At 43.0% G+C, this 22,134-nt stretch overlaps 1 protein-coding gene across 1 annotated transcript in view; it reads right to left on the bottom strand.

Annotated features, from left to right (window-relative positions):
• arap2 (ArfGAP with RhoGAP domain, ankyrin repeat and PH domain 2) overlaps nucleotides 1–22,134 on the bottom strand; it is a 332,431-nt gene that overhangs the window by 286,610 nt on the left and 23,687 nt on the right. The gene's annotated exons all lie outside the window — the stretch shown is intronic.

Below are 22,134 nucleotides of genomic sequence, written 5' to 3'. Positions count from 1 at the left end.
ATTATTTTCCAAGAATCTGTTGCTTTTTAATTTTAGAAACAACATTTTTAACCACTTCTTTTTTAAAAATAATATTCACAGGACAACAGGAAATATCATCTCTTTCGGTTCCTCTTTGATTCTCTAGAGATACTTAGTACTATACGAGCAGTAGCCTGTTCCCCCGTGTTACGCTATTTCAGGCCCTGAAGGAACTAATGAGTAAAGAAAGCTGAATAAGGGCAAAAACAAGGGTATCAATGGCATATTTTCACAGTTTTATACAAAATGGGTTTCTATATAGGCCAAGTGTATTTTTGCATTAAACAGTTCAATTTGTAAATGTTTTGGTGACCACCCAACTGAAATAATGGTTTATTTATTGATTTAGAATTGTTTTCATTCATTATTAACAAACAATTTTTTAGGTAGAATATGAATGATTAAATGACTGTCCTATGCAAAGTTCAAATGGGCAATTAAAAGTAACAAACAGCAGTATAATGAATGGTTTAAACAGTGCTCTATCATCTCCCTAATTCCACCTCCCAAAAAAAATGGGATCCAAAGTCAGAATTAGAGCAATGGTTGTACTAATAACATGATTCGTCTTCCTTTTAGATTGATTCTGTACAGTAATTGCCATCACAGTAGACAATAAAATAAAACTCTACAAAGTATACAGTAATACATCTCTATGTGAATATGATTCACTTCGTTATGGCTGTGTGTCGAGTCTACATTATTCATTAGAAGGTTCAGTTTCAACTTAGACTGATGTCTTTACATTATCATTTTGAAGCGAAAGGGTCTCCTAAACATGGTTTTATCGATACAGGGAATAGTTCCTAAAATTTTGTTTTCTCTTTAAACATGTATTTAGAAACCTGGTGCACAACTGATTTAACCATCCATCACCAGATCTGGCTGAATTACATCAAGCACTGTTGGGCCTCACTCTCCTCTACCAAAACAGCTCACTTCTCCAGGATTATCCTGGAGAGCAGGGATAAACCCCAGTTTCTTTTGTCCACTACCAACTGTCTCCTTAAACCTGTCTCTCCTGTCTCCTCCACCTCCAAGAAGTGTGAGGAGCTCATGGACTTCTTTGAGACCATCTGTTCAATTGCTTCTGCCACATCCCCCCTTCCAACCAATGCTCCCCCAAGACCCCACCTACCCTAGCCCTGAACCGGCACTTTACTGTAATTTCTCTCCCATCTCCCCACATACTCTCTTGGAAATCATCTTGTCCATGAGACCCACCTCCTGGTTCCTCAACCCCATTCCCACTAAACTGCTGACCACTTAACTTCCCTTCCTGGCCCCCATGCTAGCTGACATTGTAAAAGACTCCCTCTCCTCAGGTACTGTTCCCTTCCCTTTCAAACCCACCATCATCACCCCCCTCCTCAAAAAAGCCACCCTCGACTCCCCTGTCCTTGCAAACTACTGCCCCATCTCCAACCTCCCTTTCCTCTCCAAAGTCCTTGAACATGCTGTCACCTCCTGAATCCATGCCCACCTTTCCTGCAATTCCATGTTTGAATCAGGTTTCCACCCGTCACAGAACTGAAACAGTTCAAATCAAAATCACAAATGACATCTCTGTGACTGTGGTGCACAATCCCGCCTCATCCAGCTTGACCTATCTGCAGCCTTTGACACGGTTGATCACACTATCTTCCTCCAATGCTTCTCCTCCATTTTCCAGTGGAGTGGGACTAACTTTGCTTTGTTCCATTTTTACCTATTCAATCATAGCTAGAGAATCTCCAGCAATAGCTTCTCTTTCTGTCCCTTCACTATTACTTAGAGTCCACCAAGGATCTATCCTTGAACCCCCTGCTCTTCCTCATCTACATGCTGCGCCTTGGCAAAATCATCCATAGACAGAGGTCAGGTTCCACATGTACACTGACAATATCCAAGCTCTACCTCTCCACCACCGCCTTTGTTTTACTTGCCTGACAATCAGACCTGGGTGAGCCACAATTTCCTCCAGTTAAACATCAAGAAAATCAAGGGCATTGTCTTCAGCCCCTGCCACAAACTCCGAACCATTGCCACCGATTTGGTGAAGCGGCCTATGTTAATGGCACTATATAAATGCAAGTTGTTGTTGGTGATGGTGGTAAGTGACCCGGTAAAATATTTCATTATGGTGTTCTTCAAATGGGTATCGTCAGAATATATGGGAAACAGATGCCATAGGTTCAGGATTTATAAACAAAATACATTCTTTATTTATGTACTGCTACTGTTCAACACTCACTTTAACATAGGCAATGTTAATTTAAATGTAATTAACTCTGATCATACTCATGATCACAACACTCCTTATATAGCATCCACACTATCAGCAAGTCTCAACAATTTCTAATGTAGTTTGTGGTGAAAGGAAATTCTATTTTTATTCACTTCCTGCTCAGTGTTTTTCTTTGCAATAAACTGCTTTCTAGTGGTTTTACATACTTCAAAATACCATATGCCTGGATATTACCACATTTCAAATGCCAAACTTTTTAATGTTCCCCCTAATATTCTCATTCTCCATCTCTCTCTCGAAGGCACTAACTAATGCTGGGATGCAGTTCCACAGTTTCCAGCAGCATTCCAGTAACTCACATAAGTGGCCATGTGTGAAGTTGAAAATAAGCTAGCACGAGTCACAGTATGTGAAAGGTTGATATGTTCACACTAGCAGTGGAATGCATGGTGGACTCATTCCTATCTTATGCTGGGTGTGTCCACCCACTCCACAAGAGAGAGCAGGCAACAAAAAAAGAGCAGGCAACAGGTTGCGAGCTGATCAAAGCCTAATTAACATGTTAATCAAAACAAAAAGTTACACACAGGGCATTACTACTATCAGTGGCCATATTCGCAAGCAGTGTCACATAGGATAGTCTGACAATGTCACTTGTAGCATTCTTGTATAAACTTCCATAAGGCATCTGCACACATATTGAATGCTTGTGTTAACAAAGCTCAAGATTTTTTCTGTTGCTTAAAATTCTATGATTTTTTTAAATTAAAAATGTTTCCTTGACTGACCCACCTGTTTGGAATAGGAAATAAAAGGGAAGGAATGTAAAATGTTTAGTCCCAACCCTCAGATGTCTCTGCAAGGTCATGTGTCAAGGCAGCAGAGTGCCAAGTTAGTGTGTTGTACTAGACACCGAATATAACAAATAACTGCAGATTACTACAGTCCATTCTTTTGATCAAAAATGTGATCTGCTGTAGCATTGCACATAGGTAATTAAAGACCAAGTGCTGTCTCAGGTCAAGCACAGTTAGAAGGCATGAGGATAATTAGAAAACTGCAAGGTTGGGTGCATGGGGTGGGGCAGTGAGTGTTTGAGGAGGGAAGGATTTAAAATCAAGGCCAATGTGTTACGGTTTACAGCATTACGGTGTTACTAATGTTAGCAAAACTTAACATTGAAAACCATTACCAGTGCCACCTACAGGCACAACAGGTAAATGTGAACACTTATTATAATGGCATTATCCATATAACCAGATTGACAAGAGTCTTCATTGTTTTTCGAAAGGGAGTGCTGTGACCCACCGACTAACTTATTTATCTGTGATATTAAAAATGGCACATGGTCTCAGAATTTCAAAAGATACTGTACTGTAGGTAACATGGTTAACATTATCTTACAGGTTGGAAACAATGACGCACTACCTAACTGTACATGACACCCTAAACTGTGGTTGGAGTGAATCCTCTAAACTAAGCACAGAAAGTGGCAAAGCAGAAAACATCAACACAGCACCAAATATATCAAATCAAGTTGTCCTTGTACAAGGGCAGAGCAATGCTTTGGTACACCAATACAGTGTACCTACAAATGTTGAGATAGTCACCCTAAACTGTTCTCAACCACCTCCTTTAGCAGCAACATACAAGCAGAGGCCTGGGAATAGGTCACCTGCCTTCCCAGTCAGGCGGGATTAGTTCATTTCACAAGAAACCATAGAAGTGGAAAGACAAGAAGTTTCAATTTTTTTTAAATTGCCAAGAGCTTTAAGTTGCTCTGTACCAGTTTGAGAGCACTATTTCCAACATCAACCCCAGACTAATCACCAATGGCCATTCGAGCTAAGTATCAAAGAACTGAAACTGCAGAGAGTCACTGCCTTCAGAAAGGGAGGGAAGAAGAGTTGGAAAAAGCACCGGGGATTTCCAAACAAAAAGTAACCCAACTGACCATATTTACATATTCAGCTCATCCCTAAAAGTCCAGCCAACCAGGAGAAACTTGGAACTTTAGCTAGTCATTAACTAGAAATAAATAAATAAACAAATATATATATATATATATATATATATATATATATATATATGACGAGAAAAATGAAAGTTACCTCAAACAGAAAATAAAAATATCTACAGAAGAGAAAAACACCTAGAAGCGCTCAAGAAAGAAAATGAAGCTAAACTTAAAATGGAAGAAAATCAAAAAGAAAGACAAAACTAAAATGAACTAAAAAGCAAGACATTTAAGATAATACTTAAAAATGACAAATAAATAAATAAATTAATTAATTAACCAAGAAAGACACACTCAATATCACTACGTTCATAACAGCATTAACCACATCCACGTGCCACCAGCACCTTGACTGTAAATTTCCAGCACAACATAATTATCATTACGAGACGTTCATTCCACTGAGCGTCACTAACATTTCTACTCAATTAGAATTACCCTATTATACTTTTTTTTAAAAACACACACCACATATTCTTGTGAATCAGATTCACTTCTGTTTTGAAGAATGCCTTCTATAGCAGCCTAACTGAAGTATGAAGGCAACATTTTGGGGGTAAGGGAGGGCAGAAGTGCACAGTGAGTCTCTGTATAAACAATGCACACTAAGAGCGCTAACTGAATAGTACAGATAAGACAGAAGCATCGACGCGGAGAACAAGTTATAAACAGGAAACGCAACCATCAACTGTATCTGACCCAACCAAGCTAAAGCAGAGCTTATAACATCCAAATCTATCATCATCCAATCACTCTGGTGGACCCTTAAAATTCCTCAGTTCTACAGTCTGTTACATTTGGATCCTTCATGAATCCAGACCAACCTGCTGTAACATTAATGTATTAACTGCCTAATTCAATAAAATGTACTTGGCCCCAAGGGCCTGAAATAAAGTTAACCAATTGATCAGTGTTTTCATATATAAATATTCAACATCAAAGCTCAACTCAAAATTCTGCTTTAGTTTAAATGCACCGTATCTCACACATACCGGACTGAAGTACCACATAATTGGCATTTTTAAAATTAATCTCTGATTTACTTCCCTTTGTGATCAATTTCCCAACAAAGTGGTTGATTTGAAACAGTGCCCTCACAAATTTATATTAGCCTATTTTGTCTGTAATTCAAGAATTCTCTTTCAAGTTGTATGCCATTTTTGGATCGAAATTGCTGTGATAAGTATATATAGAAACATAGAAAATAGGAGCAGGAGTAGGCCATTCCGCCCTTCGAGCCAGCTCCGCCATTCAATATGATCATGGGGGATCCTCTATCTCAATAGCATATTCCTGCTCTCTTCCCATACCCTTTGATGCCTTTTGTGTCCAGAAATCTATCCAGCTCCATCTTAAATATATTCAGTGACTTGGCCTCCACTGCCTTCTGTGGTAGAGAATTCTACAGATTCACCACCCTCTGAATGAAGAATTTTTTCCTCATCTCAGTCCTAAATGTCCTACCTCGTATCCTGAGACTGTGACCCCTCATTCTGGAACCCCCAGTCAGGGGAAACATCCTCCCTTCATCCAATTTGTCTAGCCCTGTCAGAATTTTATATGTTTCAATGAGATCCCCTCTCATTCTTCTAAACTTGAGTGAATACAGGCCAAGTCGACCCAATCTCTCCTCATACGACAGTCCTGCCATCCCAGGAATCAGTCCAGTGAACCTTCGCTGCACTCCCTCTATGGCAAGTATATCCTTTCTTAGGTAAGGAGACCAAAACTGCACACAATACTCCAGGTGTGGTCTCAACAAGGCCCTGTATAACTGCAGTAAGACATCCCTGCTCCTCAAATCCTCTTGCAATGAAGGCCAACATACCATTTGCCTCCCTAACTGTTGCTGCACCTGCATGTTTACTTTCAATGAATGGTGTACAAGGACACCCAGGTCCCTCTGTACATCGACATTTCCCAATCTATCACCATTTAAATAACACTCTGCCTTTCTATTTTTCCTTCCGAAGTGGATAACTTCACATTTATCCATGTTATACTGCAACTGCCATGTATTTGCCCACTCACTCAACTTGTCTAAATAGTCTTGAAGCCTCTTTGCATCCTCTTCACAACTCACAATCCCACCTAGTTTTGTGTCGTCAGCAAACTTGGAAATATTATATTTAGTTCCCTCATCCAAATCATTGATATATATTGCGAATAGCTGGGGCCCAAGCACTGATCTCTGCGGTACCCCAATGGTCACTGTCTGCCACCCCGAAAAAGACCCATTTATTCCTACTCTCTGTTTCCTGTTTGTTAACCAATTTTCAATCCATAACAGTATATTACCACCAATCCTACGTGCTTTAATTTTGCACACTGACCTCTTATGTGGGACTTTTCAAAGGCCTTCTGAAAATCCAAATAAACCACATCCACTGGTTCTCCCTTATCTATTCTACCAGTTACATCCTCAAAAAATTCCAGTAGGTTTGTCAAACATGACTGCCCTTTCATAAATCCATGTTGACTTTGTCGAATCCCGTTGATATTTTCTAAGTGTCCTGTTATCACATCCTTTATAATAGGCTCCAGCATTTTCCCTACTATTGATGTTAGGCTAACCGGTCTGTAGTTCCCGGTTTTCTCTCTCCCTACTTTTATTTAAAATCGTGGTGTCACATTTGCCACCCTCCAATCTGCAGGAACTGTTCCATAATCTATAGAATTTTGGAAGATGGCAACTAATGCATCCACTATTTCTATGGCTACCTCTTTTAGTACTCTGGGATGCAGATTATCAGGCCCTGGGGATTTATCAGCTTTCTGTCCCATTAATTTCTCTAGCACTATTTTTTTACTAATACTAATTTCCTTTAATTCCTCCTTCTCACTAGTCCCTTGGTTCCCCAGCATTTATGGGAAGTTATTTGTGTCCTCTTTCGTAAAGATAGAACCAAAGGAGGAAAGAAGAGGAAGAAAGACTCCACAAAAAAGGTGAACCAACCATGGCTAACTAAGGAAGTCAAGGATGGAATCAGGTTAAAAGAAAAAGCATACAACATGGCAAAGATTACTGGTAAGCCCGAAGATTGGGAAAACTTTAAAAACCAAAAGGATGACTAAAAGAATAATAAAAAGAGGGAGAAAATAAATTATGAGAGTAAACTAGCAAGAAATATAAAAACTGACAGTAAAAGCTGTCAAGTATATAAAAAGGAAGAGAGTAGCTGAAGTAAACATTGGTCCCTTAGAGGATGAGACTGGGGAAATAATAATGAAAACAAGGAAATGGCAGAGGAATTGAACAGATAGTTTGTATCTGTCTTCACAGTAGAAGACACTAATAATATATTATTAATAGTAGAAAATCAAGGGGCAAAGGGGAGGGAGGAACTAAAAACAATCACTATCACTAGAGAAAAAGCACTAGGTAAACTAATGGGTCTAAAGGCTGACAAGACCCCTCGACCTGATGGCTTGCATCCGAGGGTTTTAAAGAAAGTGGCTACAGAGATAGTGGATGCATTGGTTGTAATCTTCCAGAATTCACTAGATTCTGGAAAGGTCCCAGCGGATTGGAAAACTGCAAACATAACACCCCTATTCAAGAAGGGAGTGAGACAGAAAGCAGGTAACTATAAACCAGTTAGCCTAACATCTGTCATTGGGAAAATGCTAGAATCCATTATTAAGGAAGTAGTAACAGGACATTTGGAGACTCATAATACAATCAAGGGGAGTCAACGTGGTTTTATGAAGGGGAAATAGCGTCTGACAAATTTATTAGAGTTCTTTGAGGAAGTAACGGGCAGGGTGGATAAAGGGGAACCAATGGATGCAGTATATTCGGATTTCCAAAAGGCATTCGATAAGGTGCCACATAAAAGATTACTGCACAAGATAAGAGCTCATGGTTTGGGGGTAATATACTGGCATGGATAGAGGATTGGCTAACTAACAGAAAACAAAGAGTCGGGATAAAAGGGTCATTTTCAAAATGTCAGTCTGTAACTAGTGGGGTGCTGCAGGGCTCAGTGCTGGGGCCTCAACTACTTACAATATATATCAATGATTTGGATGAAGGAACAGAGTGTCTTGTGGCCAAATCTGCTGATGATACAAAGATAGGTGGAAAAGCAAGTTGCGATGAGGTCACAAAGTGTCTGCAAAGGGATATTGACAGGTTAAGCGAATGGGCAAAAATTTGGCAGATGGAATATAATGTGGGAAAATGTGAAGTCATCCACTTTAGGAGGAAAAATAAAAAAGCAAAATATTATTTGAATGGAGAAATACTACAAAATGCTGCAGTACAGAGGGATCTGGGTGTCCTCGTACATGAAACACAAAAAGTCAACATACAGGTGCAGCAGGTAATCCGGAAGGCAAACAGAATATTGGCCTTTATTTCTAGGGGGATGGAGTATAAAAGCAGGGAAGTCATGCTACAACTGTACAGGGTGCTGGTGAGACCACACCTGGAGTACTGCGCACAGTTCTGGTGCCCTTATTTAAGGAAGGACATACTTGCATTGGAGGCAGTTCAGAGAAGGTTCACTAGGTTGATTCCGGGTATGGAAGGTTTGTCTTATGAGGAAAGATTGAACAGGTTGGATCTATAATCACTGGAGTTTAGAAGAATGAGAGGAGATCTTATTGAAACATACAAGATTCTGAGGGGACTCGATAGGGTAGATGCTGAGAGGATGTTACCCCTCATGGGGGAATCTAAAACTAGGGGGCAGAGTCTCAGAATAAGGGGTCGCTCATTTAAGACGGAAATGAGCAGGAATTTCTTCTCCCAGAGGGTCGTGAATCTTTGGAATTCTTTACCCCAAAAAGCTGCAGAGGCTGAGTCATTGAATTCATTCAAGGCTGAGTTAGACACATTTTTGATCAGCAAGGGAGTCAAAGGATATGGGGAAAAGGGGGGAAAGTGGAATTGAGGTAAAAATCAGATCAGCCATGATCTCATTGAATGGCGGAGCAGGCTCGAGGGGCCGAATGGCCTACTCCTATCTCTTATGGTCTAAGTATTTGTTTAATTGCTCTGCCATTTCCTTGTTCCCCATTATAAATTCTTCCGTTTCTGACTGTAAGGGACCTACATTTATCTTCACTAATCTTTTTCTTTTTACATACTTGTAGAAGCTTTTACAGTCCACTTTTATATTCCTTGCAAGTTTACTCTCACTCTATTTTTCCCCCCTTAATCAATCTCTTGGTCCTTTTTTACTGAATTCTAAACTACTCCCAATCCTCAGGCATGCTACTTTTTCTGGCAACTTTATATGATTCCTCTTTGAATCTAATTCTATCCTTAATTTCTTTTGTTAGCCATAGTTGGGCCGCTTTTCCTTTTGTGTTTTTGCGCCAGAAAGGGATGTATAATTGTTGCAATTCATGCATTTGTTCCTTAAATGTTAGCCATTGCCTAATCTATCATAGCCAACTCACTCCTCATACCTTCGTAGTTTCCTTTGTTTAGATTTAGGACCCTAGTTTCAGGTCGGATTACTTCACTTTCCATCTTAATGAAGAATTCTATCATGTTATGGTCACTCTTCCCTAAAGGACCCTGCACAACAAGATTATTAATTAACCCCTTCTCATTGCACAATACCCAGTCCAGGATAGCCTGTTTCCTGGTTGGCTCCTCAACCTGCTGGTCTAAAAAACCATCTCGTACACACTCCAGGAATTCATGCTCCACAGTATTATTGCTAATTTGGTTCGGCCAATCTATATGTAGTTTTGCAGAAATGAGATTACATTATGATGATAACACAAAGTTCAATGAAAATCAGCTTGCCCAGATATCTGAACCTAGTACATCTCTGTGTTTTCAGAGCTGGCTTGGCTTTCAGAGAACACGACATTAATGTTCCCATCTTCCTCAATGATAAGTACGGATGAGGAAGGTTATTTGGTCTATCTAACTCATCCTTCCACAGAAACTTACAGTCCCTCATCATAGCATCTAACTAAGCCTCCATTACCCTGCACGAAAGATCATCAAGCATTAATCACCTTTGTGTGATGACATCAGTCTTGAAATTACCTTTTACCACTTTTGTATCACTATCCCCTTGTTCTACAGTCATGGTTTGAGTAGTGCTCAGGATTCATTGTCTCTATTCCATTTGATACCTTATATATTTAATAATGTCCTCTCTCCTTGCATGCATGCCAACCTAGAAAACCAACAAAACCTTCCCTATAGGGTTACTAATCCTCCGGATTGCCAGAGAGAAACCCAGAATTGGGCATGGATCTCCCGGGAACTGCTGCTAGCAGGCTGAAAGATCTTCACACTTTAAATTCCCCGCCACAGCAACGGGCGCCCCACTCCAAGACATAAGAAATAGGAGCAGGAGTAGGCCATACGGCCCCTCGAGCCTGCTCCGCTATTCAATCAGATCATAGCTGATCTTCAACCTCAACTCCACTTTCCTGCCCGATCCCCGTATCCTTTGATTCCCTTAGAGTCCAAAAATCTATCTATCTCAGCCTTGAATATACTCAACAACTGAGCATCCACAGCCCTCTGGGCTAAAGGATTCAAAAGATTCACAACCCTCTGAATGAAGAAATTCCTCCTCATCTCAGTCTTAGATGGCCGACCCCTTACCCTGCAACTATGCCCTCTAGTTCTAGACTCTCCAGCCAGGAGAAACAACTTCTCAGCATCTACCTTGTCAAGCCCCCTCAGAATCTTATATGTTTCAATGAGATCACCTCTCATTCCTCTAAATTCCAGAGAGTATAGGCCCATTCTACTCAACCTCTCCTCATAGAACAACCCTCTTACCCCAGAAATTAATCTCGTAAACCTTTGTTGCACTGCCTCTGAGGTGAGTGTATCCTTCCTTAGATAAGGAAATAAGGAGACCAAAACTGTACACAGTACTCCAGGTGAGGTCTCACCAAAGTTCTGTACAATTGTAGTAAGACTTCCTTATTCTTGTACTCCAATTCCCTTGCAATAAAGGCCAACATGCCATTTGCTTTCCTAGTTGCCTGCTCTACCAGCATGCTAACTTTTTGTTTTTCTTGTACCAGGACACCTAAGTCTCTCTGAACACCAACATTTAGTACTTTTTCATCATTTAAAAAATATTCTATTTTTCTATTCTTCCTACCAAAGTGAATAACCTCACATTACACTCCATCTGCCACCTTCTTGCCCACTCACGTAACCTATCTATATCCCTTTGCAGACTCTTTGTTTCCTTCTCACAGCTTACTTACCCACCTAGCTTTGTATCATCAGCAAACTTGGATAAGTTACACTCCATCCCTTCATCAAAGTCATTAATATAGATTATTATCCCCCATCAATTTTTTGGTCATCATTTGCTGGTTTCTAAAACTCTCCCAATCTTCAGGCTTACGACTCTTCTTGGCAACATTACAGGCCTCTTCCTTTAATCTGTCCACCCTAGTCCATCACCGGCATCTCCACATTTAATCTAATACTATCCTTAACTTCTTTAGTTAGCCACGGGTGGATCACTTTTCCCCATGGAGTTTTTATTTCTCAATGGAATGTATATTTGTTGAGAATGTTGAAATATTGCTTCAAATGTTTACCATTGCTTTTCAACCATCACACCCTTTAATTTAGTTTCACAATCTACCTTAGCCAACTCACCCCTCATACCTATGTTATTGGCTTTAATTAAGTTTAAGATTCTAGTTTCGGAATTAAGTACGTCACTCTCAAACTCAATGTGAAATTCCAACATATTATGATCACTCTTCCCCAGAGGTTCCTTTACTGTGAGATTACTAATTAACCCTGTCTCATTACACAATACAAGATCTAAAATAGCCTGTTCCCTGATTGGTTCCATGACGTAATGCTCTAGGAAACCGTCTCAAATGTATTCCATGAACTCGTCTTCCAAACTACCTTTGCCAATTTGATTTGCCCAGTCTACGTGAAGATTAAAGTCCCCCATGATTACTGCATTACCTTTGTTACAAGCTCCATTATTTCATGATTAATACTCTGTCCAATGGTATAGCTACTATTAGGAGGCCTATAAACCACTCCCACCAGTGTTTTCTGCCCCTTGTTATTTCTTATTTCCACCCATATTGATTCTACTTCCTGATCCTCCGAGCCAAGATCCTTTCTCACCACTGTCCTTATGTCATCCTTTATTATTAGGGCTACACTCCCTCCTTTTCCATTCTGCCTGTCTTTTCTAAATGTTATGTACCCTGGAATATTTAGTTCGCAACCTTCATCTTGCAACCATGTCTCTGTGATGGCTATCAGATCAAACCCATTTTTCTCTAATTGTGCAACTAATTCATCTATCTAGTTACGAATGCTCCATGCATTCAGATAATGAGCCTTTAATTTTGACTTCTTTCCTGCTTTGACCTTACTTGATGCTCTATTATTGGTAAACTCTGTCCCTTGCTGCCACACTCTGCTTATTCTTTACCCAAATCACTACACTGCTCTATTGTCTTGACTTTTCCCATTAGATTTCTAAATTTCCCCTCAATTGACCACCTTCCCCCACCCCTTTTTAGTTTAAAGCCCGACCTACAGCCCTAGTTTTCCAATTTGCCAGGACCCCGGTACCAGCCCAGCTTAAGTGGAGCCCGTCCCAAAGGAACAGCTCCCTCTTTCCCCAGTACTGGTGCCAGTGCCCCGTGAATCGAAACCCCTTCCTCCCACACCACTCTCTGAGCCACACATTTAACTCTCTGATCTGTTTGTCCCTGTGCCAATTTGCATGTTGCTCAGGTAGTAAACCAGAGATTATTACATTTGAGGTTCTGCTTATTAATTTAGACCCTAGCTCCTCAAACTGTCTCAGCAGAACCTCATTGTTAGTTCTACATATGTAATTGGTTCCTACATGGACCATGACAACAGGATCCTCCCCCTCATAGTCCAAGTTCTTTTCCAGCCACGAGGAGATGTCCTTAACCCGAGCACCGGGCAGGCAACACAGCCTTCGGGACTCTCAGTCATGGCTGCAGAGAATAGTGTCTATCCCCCGACTATTCTATCCCCTACCACGATCACATTCCTTTTTACTCCCCCCACTTGAATGGCCCCCTGTACCACAGTGCTGTGGTCAGTTTGCCCATCCCCCCCTGCAGTCTTTGCCCTCATCCTTACAGGTAGCAAGTACCTCATACCTGTTGGAGAAGGTATGGGGCCGAGACTCCACCATCACTAGATCCTGGGACCCCATACCTACCTGACTTGCAAGTCACACCCTCCTCTCCCTGAACATTGAACAAATCTAACCTACCACCTAATCTAGGAGGTGTGACTGCCTCCTGGATCAAAATGTCCAGATAACTCTCCCCCTCCCTGATGCATGGCAATGTCTGCAGTTCAGACTCCAGCTCAACAACTCTGAGCCGAAGTTCCTTGAGTTGCAGACACTTACTGCAGATGTGGTTGCCTGGGATCACACTGCTCTCCACAAACTCCCACATGCTGCGGTAACAAAACACCACCTGCCCTGACATCGCTTGTCGAACCAGAATTTATTTATATATTTTATAGATTTTTTTTTAAATCGCTCGCTATTCTTAGTTTTATTAACTAATTAATTTATCATCTACCTGCTGTCCTGTAACGTCACTCCTTGATTTTTTTTTTGATCCCACTGAATTTATCCTGAAGATTTATCGCCTCCGCTGCTCCAAGTGAGTTCAGACCTTCGATCCCAGACTTTTATTTACTTTTCTCTGCCGCTCCGGTCCCTGCACCCGTCTCCGCTGCTCTCAGAGCTCTTCCTCTCTGTTCACTGTTCTTCCTCCTTGACAGCTAATTCCCCCCTCACTAAATTCTCAAGTTCACACTCTGTTCGCTCTATGCTTTAGCAGCTACCTTCCACTTTATACACCTTTTGAAAACAGCAGTTACAACTGCTCAATCAGCTCCCAGCTCCCATGTCTAGAGCATGTTGCTAAACAGCGGAAGCAACAGGCTATAGACAGAGCTAAGCGATTTCACAACCAACGGATCAGATCAAAGCTCTGCAGTCCTGCCACATCCAGTCATGAATGGTGGTGGACAATTAAACAACTAACGGGAGGAGGAGGCTCTGTAAACATCCCCATCCTCAATGAAGGCGGAGTCCAGCACGTGAGTGTAAAAGACAAGGCTCAAGCATTTGCAACCATCTTCAGCCAGAAGTGCCGAGTGGATGATCCATCTCGGCCTCCTCCCGATATCCCCACCATCTCAGAAGCCAGTCTTCAGCCAATTCGATTCACTACACGTGATATCAATAGATGGCTGAGTGCACTGGATAAAGCAAAGGCCCCGACAACATCCCGGCTGTAGTGCTGAAGACTTGTGCTCCAGAACTAGCTGCACCTCGAGCCAAGCTGTTCCAGTACAGCTACAACACTGGCATCTACCCGACAATGTGGAAAATTGCCCAGGTATGTCCTGTCCACAAAAAGCGGGACAAATCCAATCCAGCCAATTACCAACCCGTCAGTCTTTTTTATTTTTTCGTTCATGGGATGTGGGCGTCGCTGGCAAGGCCAGCATTTATTGCCCATCCCTAATTGCCCTCGAGAAGGTAGTGGTGAGCCGCCTTCTTGAACCGCTGCAGTCCGTGTGGTGACGGTTCTCCCACAGTGCTGTTAGGAAGGGAGTTCCAGGATTTTGACCCAGCGACGATGAAGGAACGGCGATATATTTCCAAGTCGGGATGGTATGTGACTTGGAGGGGAACGTGCAGGTGGTGTTGTTCCCATGTGCCTGCTGCTCTTGTCCTTCTAGGTGGTAAAGGTCGCGGGTTTGGGAGGTGCTGTCGAAGAAGCCTTGGCGAGTTGCTGCAGTGCATCCTGTGGATGGTACACACTGCAGCCACAGTGCGCCGGTGGTGAAGGGAGTGAATGTTTAGGGTGGTGGGTGGGGTGCCAATCAAGCGGGTTGCTTTATCTTGAATGGTGTCGAGCGTCTTGAGTGTTGTTGGAGCTGCACTCATCCAAGCAAGTGGAGAGTATTCCATCACACTCCCGACTTGTGCCTTGTAGATGGTGGAAAGGCTTTGGGGAGTCAGGAGGTGAGTCACTCGCCGCAGAATACCCAGCCTCTGACCTGCTCTCGTAGCCACAGTATTTATATGGCTGGTCCAGTTAAGTTTCTGGTCAATGGTGACCCCCAGGATGTTGATGGTGGGGGATTCGGTGATGGTAATGCCGTTGAATGTCAGGGGGAGGTGGTTAGACTCTCTCTTGTTGGAGATAGTCATTGCCTGGCACTTATCTGGCGTGAATGTTACTTGCCACTTATGAGCCCAAGCGTGGATGTTGTCCAGGTCTTGCTGCATGCGGGCTCGGACTGCTTCATTATTTGAGGGGTTGCGAATGGAACTGAACACTGTGCAATCATCAGCGAACATCCCCATTTCTGACCTTATGATGGAGGGAAGGTCATTGATGAAGAAGCTGAAGATGGTTGGGCCTAGGACACTGCCCTGAGGAACTCCTGCAGCAATGTCCTGGGGCTGAGATGATTGGCCTCCAACAAACACTACCATCTTCCTTTGTGCTAGGTATGACTCCAGCCACTGGAGAGTTTTCCCCCTGATTCCCATTGACTTCAATTTTACTCAGGCTCCTTGGTGCCACACTCGGTCAAATGCTGCCTTGATGTCAAGGGCAGTCACTCTCACCTCACCTCTGGAATTCAGCTCTTTTGTCCATGTTTGGACCAAGGCTGTAATGAGGTCTGGAGCCGAGTGGTCCTGGCGGAACCCAAACTGAGCATCGGTGAGCAGGTTATTGGTGAGTAAGTGCCGCTTGATAGCACTGTCGATGACACCTTCCATCACTTTGCTGATGATTGAGAGTAGACTGATGGGGCGGTAATTGGCCGGATTGGATTTGTCCTGCTTTTTGTGGACAGGACATACCTGGGCAATTTTCCACATTGTCGGGTGGATGCCAGTGTTGTAGCTGTACCGGAACAGTTTGGCTAGAGGCGCAGCTAGTTCTGGAGCACAAGTCTTCAGCACTACAGCTGGGATGTTGTCGGGGCCCATAGCCTTTGCTGTATCCAGTGCACTCAGCCGTTTCTTGATATCACGTGGAGTGAATCGAATTGGCCGAAGACTGGCTTCTGTGATGGTGGGGATATCGGGAGGAGGCCAAGATGGATCATCCACTCGGCACTTCTGGCTGAAGATGGTTGCAAACGCTTCAGCCTTGTCTTTTGCACTCACGTGCTATACTTCGCCATCATTGAGGATAGGGATGTTTGCAGAGCCTCCTCCTCCCGTTAGTTGTTTAATTGTCCACCACCATTCACGACTGGATGTGGCAGGACTGCAGAGCTTTGATCTGATCCGTTGGTTGTGGAATTGCTTAGCTCTGTCTATAGCATGTTGCTTCCGCTGTTTAGCGTGCATGTAGTCCTGAGTTGTAGCTTCACCAGGTTGGCACCTCATTTTTAGGTACGCCTGGTGCTGCTCCTGGCATGCTCTTCTACACTCCTCATTGAACCAGGGTTGATCCCCTGGCTTGTTGGTAATGGTAGAGTGAGGAATATGCCGGGCCATGAGGTTACAGATTGTGGTGGAATACAATTCTGCTGCTGCTGATGGCCCACAGCGCCTCATGGATGCCCAGTTTTGAGCTGCTAGATCTGTTCTGAATCTATCCCATTTAGCACGGTGGTAGTGCCACACAACACGTTGGATGGTGTCCTCAGTGCGAAGACGGGACTTCATCTCCACGAGGACTGTGCGGTGGTCACTCCTACCAATACTGTCATGGACAGATGCATTTGCGACAGGTAGATTGGTGAGGACGAGGTCAAGTAAGTTTTTCCCTCGTGTTGGTTCGCTCACCACCTGCCGCAGGCCCAGTCTTGCAGCTGTGTCCTTCAGTACTCGGCCAGCTCGGTCAGTAGTGGTGCTACCGAGCCATTCTTGGTGATGGACATTGAAGTGCCCTACCAAGAATACATTCTGTGCCCTTGCTAGCCTCAGTGCTTCCTCCAAGTGGTGCTCAACATGGAGGAGGACTGATTCATCAACTGAGGGAGGACGGTAGGTGGTAATCAGCAGGAGGTTTCCTTGCCCATGTTTGACCTGATGCCATGAGATTTCATGGGGTCCAGAGTCAATGTTGAGGACTCCCAGGGCTACTCCCTCCTGACTGTATATCACTGTACCGCCACCTCTGGTGGGTCTGTCCTGCCAGTGGGACAGGACATACCCAGGGATGGTGATGGAAGAGTCTGGGACGTTGGCTGAAAGGTATGATTCTGTGAGTATGGCTATGTCAGGCTGTTGCTTGACTAGTCTGTGGGACAGCTCTCCCAATTTTGGCACAAGTCCCCAGATGTTAGTAAGGAGGACCTTGCAGGGTCGACTGGGCTTGGTGTGTTGTCGTGTCCGGTGCCTTGTGGTCCGATGCCGGGTGGTCCGTCCGGTTTTATTCTTATGACTTTTCGTAGCGAGATTTTACAACTGAGTGGCTTGCTAGGCTATTTCAGAGGGCAATTAAGAATCAACCACATTGCTGTGGGTCTGGAGTCACATATCGGCCAGACTGGGTAAGGATGGCAGGTTTCCTTCCCTGAAGGACGTTACTCTCAATCATCAGCAAAGTGATGGAAGGTGTCGTCAACAGTGCTATCAAGCAGCATTACTCACCAATAACCTGCTCACCGATGCTCAGTTTGGGTTCCGCCAGGACCACTCGGCGCCAGACCTCATTACAGCCTTGGTTCAAACATGGATAAAAGAGCTGAATTCCAGAGGTGAGGTGAGAGTGACTGCCCTTGACATCAAGGCAGCATTTAACTGAGTGTGGCACCAAGGAGCGCTCGTAAAATTGAAGTCAATGAGAATCAGGGGGGAATCTCTCCAGTGGCTGGAGTCATACCTAGCACAAAGGAAGATGGTAGTGGTTGTTGGGGGCCAATCATCTCAGCCCCAGGACATTGCTGCAGGTGTTCCTCAGGGCAGTGTCCTCGGCCCAACCATCTTCAGCTTCTTCATCAATGATCTTCCCTCCATCATAAGGTCAGAAATGGGCATGTTCGCTGATGATTGCGGTGTTCAGTTCCTTTCACAACCCCTCAGATAATGAAGCAGTCCGTGCCCGCAGCAGAAAGACCTGGACAACATCCAGGATTGGGCTCATAAGTGGCAAGTAACATATGCGCCAGGCAAGTGCCAGGCAATGACCATCTCCAAGAGAGAGTCTAACCACCTCCCCTTGACATTCAACGGCATCAACATCCTGGGGGTCACCATTGACCAGAAACTTAACTGGACCAGCCATATAAATACTGTGGCTACAAGAGCAGGTCAGAGGCTGGGTATTCTGTGGCGAGTGACTCATCTCCCGACTCCCTAAAGCCTTTCCACCATCTACAAGGCACAAGTCAGGAGTGTGATGAAACACTCTCCACTTGCCTGGATGAGTGCAGCTCCAACAACACTCAAGAAGCTCAACTTCATCCAGGACAAAGCAGCCCGCTTGATTGGCACCCCATCCACCACCCTAAACATTCACTCCCTTCACCACTGGCGCACTGTGGCTGCAGTGTGTACCATCCACAGGATGCACTGCAGCAACTCGCCAAGGATTCTTCCACAGCACCTCCCAAACCCGTGACCTCCACCACCTAGAAGGACAAGGGCAGCAGGCACATGGGAACAACACCACCTGCACGTTCCCCTCCAAGTCACACACCATCCCGACTTGGAAATATATCGCTGTTCCTTCATCGTCGCTGGGTCAAAATCCTGGAACTCCCTACCTAACAGCACCATAGGAGAACCTTCACCACACGGACTGCAGCGGTTCAAGAAGGCGGCTCACCACCACCTTCTCAAGCGCAATTAGGGATGGGCAATAAATGCTGGCCTCGCCAGCGATGCCCACATCCCATGAACGAATAAAAAAAAAATCCCAGTGCAAAGCGTGCATGACAATCACTAGAAATATATTGGACTGAAGTCTGCAGCAGACTTCATTTTAGATTCAGGGACCAATTTGAGCAAGCGCATCAAGGATGTGGGTGACCTGCATATCTGGGGAAATCTCCAACAGAAGAACCCATAATCATCTTGTCTTCTTGCCCTGGATGTGTAAAATATCCATTCCTATTTAAGAGTTGAGCAGGTAAACCTTAAGCCAAACCCCTCACCCCTATGCTTGGGATTTCATGGACTGTTCTCCTACAATGGGCCGCATCAATCTTATTGATTCAACAACAACTTGCATTTATATAGTGCCTTTAACATAGTAAAACATCCCAAGGCACTCCACAGGAGCGTTATCAAACAAAATTTGACACCAAGCCACTTAAGGAGATATTATGACAGGTGACCAAAAGCTTGATTAAAGAGGTAGGTTTTAAGGAGCATTTTAAAAGGAGAGAGAGTTCGAGAGGCAGAAAGGTTTGGGGAGGGAATTTCACAGCTTAGGACCTCGGCAGCTGAAGGCATGACCGCCAATGGTGGAGCGATTAAAATCGGGGATGAGGCAAGAGGCAAGAATTGGAGGAGCGCAGAGATCTCAAAGGGTTGTAGGGCTGGAGGAGGTTACAGAAATAGGGAGGGGCGAGGCCATGGAGGGATTTGAAAACAAGGATAAGAATTTTAAAAATTCATCTGGAGTATGAATCAATATGCTCAAAGAGTTAATTTTCTCAAGCAAGTTTTTGTCTACTGGATTGGAAGGCAGAATATTGAACCATCACCAACTTCTAGAACAGAATGACACGGATTAAAACAGGATGCTTGAGGTTATGTACAAGCCAACAGGGAGACCAACACAAACTGCAGTGATAAAAACAATGGGCTAACAAAGTCTTTACCTTGACCTAAATATAAGGAGTCGATCAACTTCAGCAAGTCAAAAACACAAAGTTGATTAAGAATATAGGCCCAGTAGGAACTGGAGATAATCAACCTTATATGCTTAGGAGATTCCACTCATAAATGTCCATATTGCCACCCAAGCAACATTCACAGGGAATAAAAGGTTATTCTTGCTCTGGTCCAATAGGGACTTGGTCAGTTCTGGTTCAAGTATCCACAGGTACTGTGGTGAATGCAGCAATCTCACTCGGGGACTTTCTAAGGCAGATGCCAACAGATGCCGTTGGTGCCAATAGCCATCAATGAGGCATCACTGCTGTGTGGTGCAATGAGTAGTCATCACTGATGGGTGCCAAAAATGCAGCACAATCCCATCAGTGTTATTCGGCATCAATTTGGTCCTTGTATTAAATTTGTTTTGAGCTCTTAGCGTCCTTGGATGCCAAAGGACCATTGGTGGGGTGAAATACTTTAGGTGCTGAGCGCTGCAGGATTCTAGATCACACCCTCCTTTTTATAAGCTATTTCTTCCATTTTTCAAGGCATTTATCCCATTCCATACAGCACTAATGAAGAGTTCTGCCTTTGCGTGTATGTTTAGAGAAACTTATAACTGGCATTAAATTGTCAATGTCACGGTCCTGTGACAGACACCTTGTAACAGCCATATGCACAAGCTTAACAATTCGATTGGATTTTTTCTTTAAAAATTTGAATTATGTAACCATATGATTTTAATAGGTTGACTACCTTTTGATACTAACCTTTAAATAGACTTTACATTGTTAATTTCTGAAAACTAAGTAATAAGCTGAATCTCTAATTGTGAATCAAAACACAGGAAGATATTTTTCTTTTCACTATATTTAGAAAAGTGCTTACAATTTCCCTTCAAATAGCAAATCTTCCCGTTTACTTTATATAAACATGACTTAATTGTCTTTTCCACTTCGGAGATATATCACCGCAAACATGAATGGATTAGATCCCCAGACTGTGCCAATTTAACAGAGAAAATTATCATAGCTGGCAATGGAGAAACTGATTAGAAAGAAAGAAAAAGTAATTTGCATTTATACATCTGAGATGTTCCAAAGCACTTCACAACCAATTATATTTTTTCCCCCAGATACATATAATTACACACTTTAAACCTATTTTATATCTGCACATTAGGTCAGTTACAAAACAGGCTTTTTTAAAAAACTTTTCTGTTTGGGGGTTCCCCTAAAAATACTTAACTTGCTGCTGAGGACGCCTGGCTAACCGCTAAAAGAAACCAGTGCTTTCGTTGTTGAAACTATTTTTATTATTAGTAAACAGCAACCAAAATAACGGGCTAGCAGGTCGGAGAAATATGACTACTTTGCAGGCCCCTTGGGATCACCTCACAGACCCCTGGGGCTTGAGGGATTTAAAAACCTATGCCCCAAACAGTCTATGTAATTCAGAAACCAGAATCCCAGCCTAAATTTAAATACTAGTGTGCCAAAAGGAACAAAATTCAAAACTAATGCTAACCTAGACCAAATATGTATATGCAAATTAGAGGGAATGTTTTCCAGGAACCTCAAATTTCTGTTACTGAAGTTAGCAAGTGGTACCATTGCTCCTGTGACACACTGGCCACAGTTGGTCAGAGTACGCATCATACACCTCACAGTGGTATCACAACAGCTGACGACTGTGGTGTCGGAGGCAAGACTGAGCCAAGGCTGACACCTTTTTCTGATATCTTTATCACCTAGTCCCATTAAATATTGACATCAATTTGGAACAGCTTCCTCAAATTAACATTAAATATTGAAATATCAGGATAAATTAGTAGCATCATACAGTAAATCTAGACTGCAGTTTTTCTGAGCTGCTGGAAGTTTGTTCTAATAGAGCAGGAGGTTTTTTTTGTAGGTTAGAGACAAAAATAACAAATTTACTGTAAAGTTTACTGTAAAATGCTACTAATTTATCCTAATATTTCAATGTTTAAAGTTAATTTGAAGAAGCTGTTCCAAATTCATGTCAATATTTAATGGGACTAGGTGGTAAAGGTGTCAGCCTTGGCTCGGGTGGTAGCA

This window comes from Heptranchias perlo, chromosome 1, assembly GCF_035084215.1.
Source record: "Heptranchias perlo isolate sHepPer1 chromosome 1, sHepPer1.hap1, whole genome shotgun sequence".
NCBI lineage: Eukaryota > Metazoa > Chordata > Chondrichthyes > Hexanchiformes > Hexanchidae > Heptranchias > Heptranchias perlo.
The sequence above is the reverse complement of the archived record's forward strand: the minus strand, read 5'-3'. Positions and strand labels throughout refer to the sequence as shown.